An 11,921-nucleotide genomic window follows, 5' to 3' on the forward strand; every position below is an offset into this window, starting at 1 on the left:
GACGCACCCTAATATGCTGGTTTGTTAAGAAAATATGGAACTTCCCATTTCCCTGCTAACTGGATTTGGTCTTTGTGACTATTCAGTTGAATATGTTTGAAAGGACATCACCTTTTAGAGTGACAGCCTACGTAATGACATGCCAGCCACATGTATCCATATCCTGGCCCCCATCCCCATGGGGCTGAGACACTACCTTCTTCCCACATTTGCTGCCAGCAGTAAGCTGTAGTGTAGGAGGTCTCACTCCTCACTGCTGATTCCTGACATTTCTGCTGTGCCTTTTCCACTTCTGAGCCTGGGGGATGGCAAGGGCAGCCACAGAAGTGGGACTTGGGCAGACATCCTTCAGTCTGGTGCCCCTTCCTGCTTCTCTTGTGACATCTGTGAATTTAGCTGCATACAAGTTATGAACTGTATATTTTATTATGACATCAAAGTGAATACACAGTTGGAAACGGACAAATTTCAGCTCTGATCTGTGCAATTACATACTGCAGGCATTTAAAAAAAAAAAAAAATTTATTCAGTACATTCAAAGGTTTATTTAAAAATTGCCTTGTTGACAAAAACACAGAGGTTGGTTTTGCTCAGAATTTCAAAACTTGACAGTTATTGAAAGGTAGAAGAAAAAAAAAAAAATCTCAGAAAGCTGATAACCACCATGAAGTTGTTTCCTGTGCTTTTTGTTCATTTTGCATGTTTTACCACCTTCTCCATAAATTGCTTTTTTACAAAAAGCCCTTCATCTCGCTTTTCAGTTGGAAATATCAAATATCTAAAAATAACCACAAAAAGCACTGAGTTTGTCCTACAGGATTACAGAATACCGTCACAAGCTCCTTTCTGTTGTTTTGCCCCTAACCTCAGTAAATCTTCTTTCTTTAGTCTTTCAGGAGCTGTAATTCTTCTCACAGGCTGCAGACTCCAGTCATTCACAACTGATGCTGAACATGCTTGCTCAGTCTTTGCCTTTGTTTTTTTGAAGGAGCACTAATCCAAATATTCTAGATATCAGAATAGCAGAAGACAGGAAAGACTATCACTTCCCAATATTTTAACGTGGAGTGATTGTGGCTCTTCCGAGTCTCCCAGAATGTCAGCATTTGTACACACATAAGAAGGGCTTCAAAGGGAATGATCCACTGATGTTTGGTTATTGACCGAAGTATTACTTTTCCAGTAACAATGTGGCCTTTGATGCTCCAAAAAAAGCAATATCAACTATATACATAGGCATTTTTCATTAGAAAATCCTGCTTGTATTTCCCTAATGATGTTTGAGGAAAGTCCAAGTGAGAATTTTACATCACATTCACAAGTCCCTTCTAAATTCAAAATTGCACCTCTGTGAAGCAAATCCGTATTAGCCAGTGCAATACAGTAGAAAAATGATGTATGTTTTCAAATTATTTCACTTGCACAACTTTGCGTTCTTTCTGTACAATAAACGTCCATGAGTCACTCATTAACAGCAGTGAGCTTGCTTATGTGAGTGATATACAGGCAGCTTTGAAAGAAGCTGGCATTTTAAGTGGCATGTTTAGTGTTTGTCTACAGTGCTAGGAAACGTTGCTTGCTTCTCTGATTTCTTAATAATAGGCTGCAGGCAGGTAGCAGACTTTTTTTCCCCCTCTGAAATGATTTACAGTATGGAATTCATTACATTTTAACTTGCTTCCTATGAGAACAACACACTGCAGGTAGGAACAACTGTTCCACCTCTCTTTGTTGCCCTTGATCTTTCTGCAGAGTGTCTTTGGTTTGTGAATACCTAAGGCAAAAGTCTGACCCTTGTAATGTCAAGACAAAAACCCCTTACTGATCTCCCCAGGATCTGGATTTCCCCTGCTGCCCACACTGGGAGTCACATGAAGTACTTGATTCTTGTCTTGAGCTTTTATAAATTTATCAGTGTAAAAAGAGTCAAAACACAATGTGGCATCTTGGGAAAACATGAAATGAATAAGTACATAAACACTGACAGTTAGCAGTATGGTCCTAAACAGGTGAGCACTTTGTGAAACCTTTCTTTGCAAAACAACCTTGCTTTGTTCATGTCTTCAGTACCCCTTGTTTTGTATCTGTAGCCTGCAGGTTAGACTGATATTTGCTTCCTTTTTTGTACTGTTCTCATTTCGTGAAAGACATTTTGTAACAGCTCATGTTGCTATCACATCTCTTAACATGTAGGTGCAGTACATTCTTTTTCACTTCAGTGATCTGATACAACATTTTACTCAGTGAAGGAGATAGAGGCTGACTGGTATCCCTTCTTATAAAAGATTAGTAAAATGTTTTGTTTTATTCAATTCATTGTTTCTGTGGCTTTTAGCAATAGTTCCATTTTTTAAGCTCTGAGTATCTTCAGTGGTTATTTCCAAGGTAAAAGCCAACCATTAGTAAATGCTTCAGACTTGCAAATTAAAAAGCAAGTTAACAATTAACAAGCTTTTACATTCATTTCACAGGACAAGATTAAAGCTACTTTTGAAGAAAATCATGAAAGGGTTGCTGGATAATACATTAACTGTCCACTCCTTCCCTGTGTGTTTATAAAATACTCTCTGATCACTGACAGCTGAGGAACCTGAGCACGACTTTTATCTCTCAAGCAGGAGCAGCGGAGTGGCCCTGGGGAGGTTTCTCACAGGTCTCCCATCACTTCCCCATCCTGTGTGGCTGTGAGAGCCAGGCAGGCTGCTTTGGCATGGAGCTGATGTGCAAAATACCCACTGGTGAACTCCGGGGCATGTGGTTGAGAGTGATGGCATGGCATGTGGGAGTCCTGTCCTACTGCAAATGCTAAACAGTGCCAAACTCCAGATGCATTGGTCAATATTCAAATGTGCACAGCGCGCTTTTCATGACATGGTGCAATAGTCAGTATCCTGGAAATGACTGAGCCAGGCGTTCTCTATCCATGAAAAGATGCCCTTTTAGTTGGTTGGTTCTTTGTGTATACCTGGGACTCTCCATCTGGCCTTGGAGAAGTTACTCTGATGGATCACCTGCTGGTGCTGAACTCTGATTAGGCTGCTTATCTATAGTCTGTTACTTGTAATTCACATGAAAGACTACTGAAATATGTATTATGCAGTACAATTTACCAGAATGTATTTGTCCTTTTTATGTAAACCCTGAATTGTTAAGTACATCTGTTCTTTTATGAGTTACTGTTGATTTCAGATTGAGTATAATATCAAATATTTCTTTTTTTAGTTTATTGTGAAATGTTAAATGATATGCAAATAAATCCTTTTCACATTCATGTAACAAATATTCTATTCCTACTGCCAGTCTATTCTAATAAAAAATATTCCATTATACATTTTGAAATTTCATGTATGTTTATGTCATACTTAAAATAGTGACACCCTTTATAGTTGTCCCTACCAAAATTAACTAAGTTATAGTGCAGTAACTTTACTGTTCCTTTTATGTTTATATGAAGTATTTGGACTTACATGTTTTTAAGTTCAGTATCAGCATATCTCTACAAACCTATTACGTACAGATGTTTATATTTAGGCAACTAAAATGGCTTAAGATTCTCAACGGCTAGACTAAAAAAAAGGAAATGACTTTGTGCTATTTTTTCAACCTCTTCAGGTTCTTTCTGCTTAGGTTTTAACCTCATAGAAGAGTGGTGTGAGCTTGTGACAAAGGACTGGTTATAACCCTGTATCTGTACACAGGTTTAAATGGATGGCTATTTATGTACTGGGAAAGAATAATTCAAAAGACAGCAGCCTTTTGTTCTCTCCTGTTGCAGTATAACTACAGTATAAACCATTTTCCCCTCAAATGCATACACCCTCTCTTATCTCACAGCCACTTTGTGAAGTAGTCTAACTTTTTGTTCTTTTGACAGAAGTTTTAAATGTATACAGTGAAAGCTCACGAGTTGTTTCTCTTTCTGCTTACTGCATTTTAATAATGGAGCCATGTTCCTCTGCTCAGGCATTCATACACACATATACAGGGTGCCTGACTTGTTGGGCATACTCACTTGTTTAATTACCTTCTTTACACTGTTTTTTCCCCTGAAATAGAGAAGAGAAAGCAAGAGCAACCAAATGCAGGAGAGTTCATCTCTGTTACTGCAAATTCCTTCTACCATTTAATGGTATATTCATAGCTCTGGAGAAACATAAAACCAAAAGGTGCTCAGACTAATTAACATTTCAGATGGTGGTGGGTGCACAATTGATTGTTTTATGCTGAGCAGAAAATGGAGTTGCAGTTACTTATTTTGAGTGGAAATAGCCACACTTAATGAGGCTTGAAAAAGAGTTGTTAAACTCGCTTTCTTATCACTTGATCACCTGTATGTAGTCTTTTTTTTCTGGTTTTTTTTTTGTTGTTTGTTTGTTTTTTAACTGATAATAAAATGTTTGTGTTTGTATAGGAGAGAATGGTATTGAAATCCATTTTATAAATAACAAATTGTAACAATTTTTTAACATAGCTGTGGGCAGGGTCTAAAATTTACAAATCACATTTTAAGACACAGTGAAGGGTGGTGGGTTGTTCATCAGTAGTAGACTTCATCTGTTTTGCAGCTATAAAATAACTTGTTGACTGTATTAAAAAAAAAAAAGAACATGCAATTTACTTGTTTAAATTTTGATGTATGAAGTTTCACTCTGTTTTATGGAGTCTGTGCCTTTCCTGAACCAACACGTGGTTTTGTGATGTAAACTGTTTAATCTGCTGAAGAGCAATAATGCTTTATTGTGACTTTTCCTCCACCACACTCCACCTCAATGGATTGATTTTATTTACTGCTGAGTCAATATTTATCACTTTGCTACTGCCTGCAGCAGTTTTAATACCTGCCTGATAATCCCTGCCTGAACAACTGAATGATACCAGAAGCTTTTGAAAGTATTTAAGCCTTAATTCTGTCATACTCAATAAGTTTCTAGTGAAAATTAAGGGTGCTCAATACCCCAAAGTGCTACAATGAAAGTATGATTGCAGAACCATGTGAAGTATAATTCTTCTTGTAGCACACTATTTGTTTCTATGTGAATTTTAATATTGCATTGCAGAGACACTTCAGGAAATATTTTTGCTCTATAGAACACTTGATTTCACAGATGAGAGCTGGCACAGGCAACAGCAGGATTTCCTTTTTGGTCCTAGCTCCTGTTAGCAGGTGGAACTGCAAAAGTACATTTAAATGTAATGTGGCAGAGAATTATATCAGGTGTTTTGATAAGATAAAGGGCTATTTGGTGTAGCTGATAATCACACATCAATAGCTGTTTGGTGGAGCAGGTAGCAGTGTCACTGAAAGGGGGGAAATAGGCTGTGATGTATACTGGGGCAGATGCCAGCAGCAGAGACAGCTGCCTGTGTGGCAGGTTATGCAGGGAAGGCAGCAGGGGGTGTTTTCCTGTCGTGTATGGATCGTGTGTGAGAAGGATGCTGGCAATATTTTATTTGCCTAGGCCTTGGTTATTACTGTTTATTGCTTGTACTGAAATAGTGCTGTGGCACTTGATCAAGAATGCAGAAATACTGTGTGAGGCAGGGCATGTGTGAAACCTAGAAGCTGCATTTTCCACAGTGTTGTTTTACCCCTACAGACAAATAATAGGATATTTTTTTTCATGTGTTTGTGAACAGAAGGGATCCTGTTGTACCAGAAACATCCACCACAGAAGGAACCAAGCTGAAGAGAATGTAAGAGAGAAATGAAGTAACAGCCATTAAGAAGCTGAGGTCCTGCTCTGCTTTGATGCACTAAATTGCTTTGTAAATACAGTCTCAGATCTAGGTAAGGCTGTTTCAGTCTTTTCTTCCAGGTTAGGGATATATTTTTTTTGTAAGCCATTTAATTTGCCAGGTAATCTGGCAATGATTTAAAAACACAAAACCTAGTTGAACCATACAGGTATTAAAATTCCAACAGGGCAAATAAAAAACAGCTGTGCAAAGCTTTATTCAATAAATACAGTTAGCTTGCATATAAAAAATTGCAACTGGTTGGGGTAGACTGTCAGCTGTGTTGTAGAGATGATGCCCTTAAATATGTTTTGGGTGAAAAGAAATAAACTTGTCTTCAGCAGTTCCAGTGTCTTATGTTAACTGCTTAACTTCCATTGCAAAGGCTACTGTTACACAGTGTCACTGACAAATAAACTGCAGTGCTTTAATCGATACCAATGACTACACGGAATTTTTGTTAGAACTTCACACTGAGTATTTTTTTTCTACTTTTTCTGGGGGACTTTGCAAGGAAGCAGGTAGCAAATATAACTGCAAGGCAATAGAGAAGCATAATATGTATTCTGTGTTTGCTTTTTCAGCTTACTCTATCTTCTCCCTAAATAAAAATAGACCCAGCCTTGCCTCAGGAGGAGAGAGAAATCAGATTGATAGTAATCAGATATAATCTAAAATTAGATTCTGTGTTTAAATATACCCATCCAGAGAGGAAAATAGCCAAATAACTAAATAAATACATAATCAGCACTCAAAAGCCTAAAACTGGTAGTTCAATACAGGAATTGTTTCCTGCTCCTGACTTCCATCTAAACATTAAACATTAAACAGTCCTCTTTAGCTTTTTGGAAGTCTGTGTGTGCATATGTGTGTGTCCATATGTATGGGTTTTTGTGTGAGAGAAAGAAAGAGATTATGAATCATCACTAATGCATGCTACTTGCTATGTTTTCAGAATGCACAGCAATCAGCAATGATTACTTGAAATATGAGAAGATATGAATTTTTAATTATTTCATTGCAAGCTGATTCAACCAAAAGCTCACAACCCTTTGTTTCACAAGATACTTCCTGTTCTAAGAATTGACAGTGTTTTCATATTACATAAGAAAATATAAAGTGGATTTTTTTCCTAGATGTATCACTACAGATTTTGTGTTAACACCAAATGACTATTTGACAAATCCTTATTTTAATGTGCTATATAATAAGCAACAGGAAATATGAAACAATATATCAAACCCATTAAAATCACCAATTTGGCTTTCTATCATATCTAGGTGAAATCTATTGTGACAACTGCAATTTTCTATTGGATGGTTGATACACATGTAATTAAAACCAACTGTCCTCAGGAAAGTGCCACTGAAGTTTATATCTTGATTTAATACTTGCACAGTTTTAAAACTGTCACCTTCAATAAATTACAAAACTGTAAGCAAAAGAGGGCTCAAAAAATACTGAAAACCCATAGAACTCTTTAACAAAGCAATGCACCCATTTCATAAAAGGATATAGATATTTCTGGGGGAAAAAATCAAGTGTCTGCTTTCATGCTCTGTAACTTACATGTTACTTCCAAACTGGTTTTAGTTATGAAAGCTTTGAATTTTTGGAGTTCTTAACTTATATGTTATCACTGCATTTTATTTTTTTTTTAATGAAGATACATTGCATAAAGAACATGAATGCATTTTAGGCTCTGAAAATAGCTATCATCATAAGGACACTTTGCCAAATATTACATTTACTAGAATAATTGGGAGAAATTTAGATTTTCATAAAAGAAGAATAAATTAGCAGAGTTGTTAATACAACTTTGTATTGCCCACTGGTCAGATGACGGGAAGAAGAATGGAAATTAAATCACAATGCAAATCATGTATTAAATGTATCAGCTGCTAATTTGATCAGTTTGGGAGAAATCTAATGAGAAGGATGTCTACAAATAATTTCATTTCTTCCTAAGGCAAGTGATCTAAGATTCAGTGCATTTTATTTACTGATGAGAGGAAGGAACTGAGAGAGTTGGGGTTGATTTGCCTTGAGAAGGCTCTAGGGAGACTTTATTGTCGCCTTCTATTACTTAGAAGGGGCCTACAAGAAAGATGGGGAGAGACATTTTAGCAGGGCCTGTTGCAATAGGATAAGGATGATGGTTTTAAACTAAAAGAAGGGAGATTCAGGCTGGATGTGACAAAAAAATTCTTTATAAGGAGGAGAGCAAAAACACTGGCACAGCTGCCCAGAATGTAGACATTCAAGGCCAGGCTGGATGTGGTTCTGGGCAACCTGATCTAGTTGAAGGTGTCCCTGCTCATTGCAGAGGGGTTGGACCAGATGACATTTGAAGGTCCCTTCCAAACCCAAACTATTCTGTGATTCTATGATTCTATGAGATGGACTTGGGAATTTTTTTAGATACTAAATACACACAAAACAAGAATGTGATCCTCTTTGATGTAAATCAGAGAAGTGATATCTGACTTGTGAACTTGAGCAATACTAAAGTATACAAATATTGGTGAAATACCTAACCAGGCAATATACCTGGGAACCTGCCAGTGGAACGGGGTGAGAAGGTCACTAGTGCCCTCTAAAGATGATGTTTGACACCCATCTATTGCAAATGTTTGCAATAGCCCCAGTGGGAGGCCAGCACAATTGGACAGGAATAAATTAACTGAGTAAAAAGAGAAGTGTGCCCCTTCTTTTCCATTACCACTGAGAAGCCTGTGAGCTCTTGGCCTAAGATGGCTGGGACACTATATTTATTCTCAGGTGCCATTATTAAGTGTTTTTAAACACACCTTCCAGTACTTTGCGGACAGGCTGTACTGCAGCAGCAGTCAACAGCATAAACCTGCCTACTATGTCTGTTTCAGGCTCACACACAGCTCCCCTCCTTGCTGCTTTCAATCTCCTTACAAATGGGCCATGGGCACAGGACAAACCAGGTGAGGTACAGATTGATACAAACCAGGTTATTTACAGTTAGCTACTCTCCATTAAAAACTGCTTCCATTTCTCTACCTCTCCACAAAGGAGCTTATTCAGTGCAGTGCACATGCTGAGCACCTGAAGGTGATTTTGTGAATAATTTAATGTCCTCATTTGTACACCTTTCTGACTTTGCAGTGTACACGTCACACAAACAAAATTTGGGTCGCACTCTAGTGAACAAGCTATGTCCAGATCAAGGTAATCTGAAGATAAACCCTTTAAAAGCCACCTAAGAATTTGCAAGCTATCAGCACGCATTTTTTTAATATAGAGGCTATTTATTAATTTTATACTTAAGAATAGCACACAAAACTGACAAACTGCTCTCCCTTTCTCTTTTGTAGCTTTAGGTGGCAGCACCATAACAAAGACCTTTGCTGCACATGATCACACATACACAACAGCAAAATTAGTGCCAGATGCAGCCCATACTACAGAAAACTCTAAAATGTGCAGTTTTGCATAATATTGTGCAACCACAAGATGCACTGATTGCAATATTTCTGTCATTTGGCTGTGAAGTGGTTTTTCTTTCAGCACTGCATAGAGACAGTACAATTGCTTTGTGGTATTTTTTCCCCATGTGGATGGTCACCTTAGCTGGCCTTGAACATGCAGGAGGTTTACTCCTTCCAGCCTATTTTTCACTCTTCACTGAAGTGAATGTCGAGTTTCCTTATTGATCTCAGTGGAAAAGCATTGAGCCATCTTTTCGTATTAGCTCACAGCAGTTCTCATTACTCTTCAGGCTACAGTGTTGTAGCATTGGACTTTGAATTCCTCTGTGCTCCAGAACCTACTTGTCATGGGAAATGATAGGATGTCATTATTTAAGGTCTATTCAGCAAGGTGTTTCCAAGTCTCTATATGCGCATGTTTAATACCATAATAAAAAATAAAATACAGTATTATATATTACTTTTGCGCTTTGGGTTTTCTTTTTTTCCACAAAAATTTCAGCATTTTCCCTGCCCATGGCAGAGGGGTTGGAAATACATGATCTTAAGGTCCTTTCCAACCCTAACGATTCTATGATTCCATGATTTAGAAGGGGAATATGGGGATGCTTCAGGCTTCTTAAGGAAGCAGAATGATAGCTGGCTCACAGTTCAAGTGTGCCTGAGCACACTACAGCAGATGTGAGAGACTCTGTAGATATGACCTACATCCACAGAGGATTCTCAGCCTGCTCCAGCACTGCACAAAGGCTGGATTGCCAGGGCTGGTTCAGCTTGGACAACTGGGGCTTAGGGCACCACCAGCAGCCTCCTGTGCCTAAGAGGGACTGCTGGGGAGCTGGGATGTTCTCAGAAGGGTATGGGGGGTAGGCAAGTGACAGGACAGGCTGAGACTGGCTGTAAGGAAACCTTTCCCTGGGAAGAGAGGCAAGCTGTGGCACAGGCTGCCCCAGGGCTGTGCAGTCTCCCTCCCTCCTTGGGCAGCCTGGCTGACCCTGCTAGGAGCAACCTCTCGTACTAGGTACCTCCCAACATCCCTCATCTGGATTATCCTATGGCACCGTAGTCCTTCGAACCTAGATCTTGCTCACTTTTAATGATAATGAGCCTATCCTTGACATTAGCATAAAAATATTCAAGTTTGCAATTTTGTATTACAACTTCTTATATTACAAGCTCTTTCAATATTAATCAATCTGAAAGTGCTTAGGAACTCCTTCAAGAGTGTGTCTGATGAAGCAGATTTGTAAGAGTCTCCTCTTTCTCCCTCCTGCTTGCTACAGCTGCTCACTTCTTTTTCCATGTGACAGCTAGTAGAAGATTTCTGCACTTGTTCCACTTCATCTTTATTTTGCTGCTACGTGTTCCTCCTTCATATCTCCCACTAAAGATAAAGGAGAAATGGCAGCTCTTCCCGAAAGATTGCTATTCAAAAGCTTGTGTTTCACAGGGATATGAGCTGTTTCCTCAGTGACAATAGCCCTCTGAGCCTACCACATCCTGCTGCACATGTAAAAATCATCTCAAAGCTTTAGCAGCCCAGCCATTTTACTTTTCCTTGTATTGCTATGATGATTTTAATTAATTGAGATCAATTACGCTTTTTGCTGATTTTGGTTAAAGAAAGATTTCTGGCTACTATTTCACATTAATTAACAGCTTTCTTGGAGACTATCTGTATTTTAAGGCACTGAAGTTCAGCAGAGCCAAGCTCAGATCCTTTGTTAAAGGCTAGACTTTAGAAAATCCTTTTGCTCTTTTATTGCACTTTCCATTAAACAGTGCAGTGGATAATGCCTGGGAATGCACGTTTCTCATTCAACTCTTCAATCTTCCACTAGTTCTTTAAAATCCTGACCACTCACAATAAATAATTAGTAGACGCATAAATTTTAATATTTTATGTTTGACAAATATAGATTTATGGTGTACTGTGGCATGATTTGTTATTAGTCTCTGATAATGTAATTTCAGGCTAATGACACAACGTTGTAACATCATCTTTGCCAGAATATACTTACTTTAGAGACTGGCTTCTGCATGTCCAGAACTGAATTCACCCACTTCACTATTTTTTACAGGTTTCATGCTTATATTTTTTTCTCTCTCGACAGACTTGTCTTTTACAGTTTGCAATACCGAGTAACCACATATTTTTCTGAAGCCTGCTATCATACTTTTGCTGGCACCATTTTATTAGCTTAAGTGGTGAGCCATCTGTGATATGTACTTCTGAATTGAGCTGGTAATGAAAGGGTCAGTGTGTACTTCCCTGGCTGCTTATTGGGATGATGTTCATGAGTTTCTGCAATGTCTCGTCGTTCACTGTGATTCTGCAGATTTATTTCTTGTTATTTCTGAGACTGGATAATCTACAAAAAAATATTTAGGTATAAAAGCCTATAATTTTCAAATATGATTCTCAAATACTATTGACAATATTCATCTTACCATATGTTTCATCAATCTTTATTTCCCTGTTTACACTCTATCACAAGAGTAATATCTGGGGGAAAAACCCCAGTCATTGTGTTTTGGGAGGCATGCTTATTTGTTTATTTCTCTTTTCCAATGGATATTGTGAGTTTCTAACTTGCTTCACAAGAATACCTCAAAAAAAACCCTCAAGCCCTACAGTGTACAACTATAGTTGTATCTTTTCTAACAGTTAATTTCCAGTCAATTTCTTTATTTCACCTAGAAAGCTTGATAGAGGTGAGACTT

This window comes from Pezoporus flaviventris, unplaced genomic scaffold (assembly GCF_033815535.1).
Source record: "Pezoporus flaviventris isolate CSIRO_AGI_PZ_B2104156 unplaced genomic scaffold, CSIRO_AGI_Pfla_v1 ptg000050l, whole genome shotgun sequence".
NCBI classification, from domain to species: domain Eukaryota; kingdom Metazoa; phylum Chordata; class Aves; order Psittaciformes; family Psittacidae; genus Pezoporus; species Pezoporus flaviventris.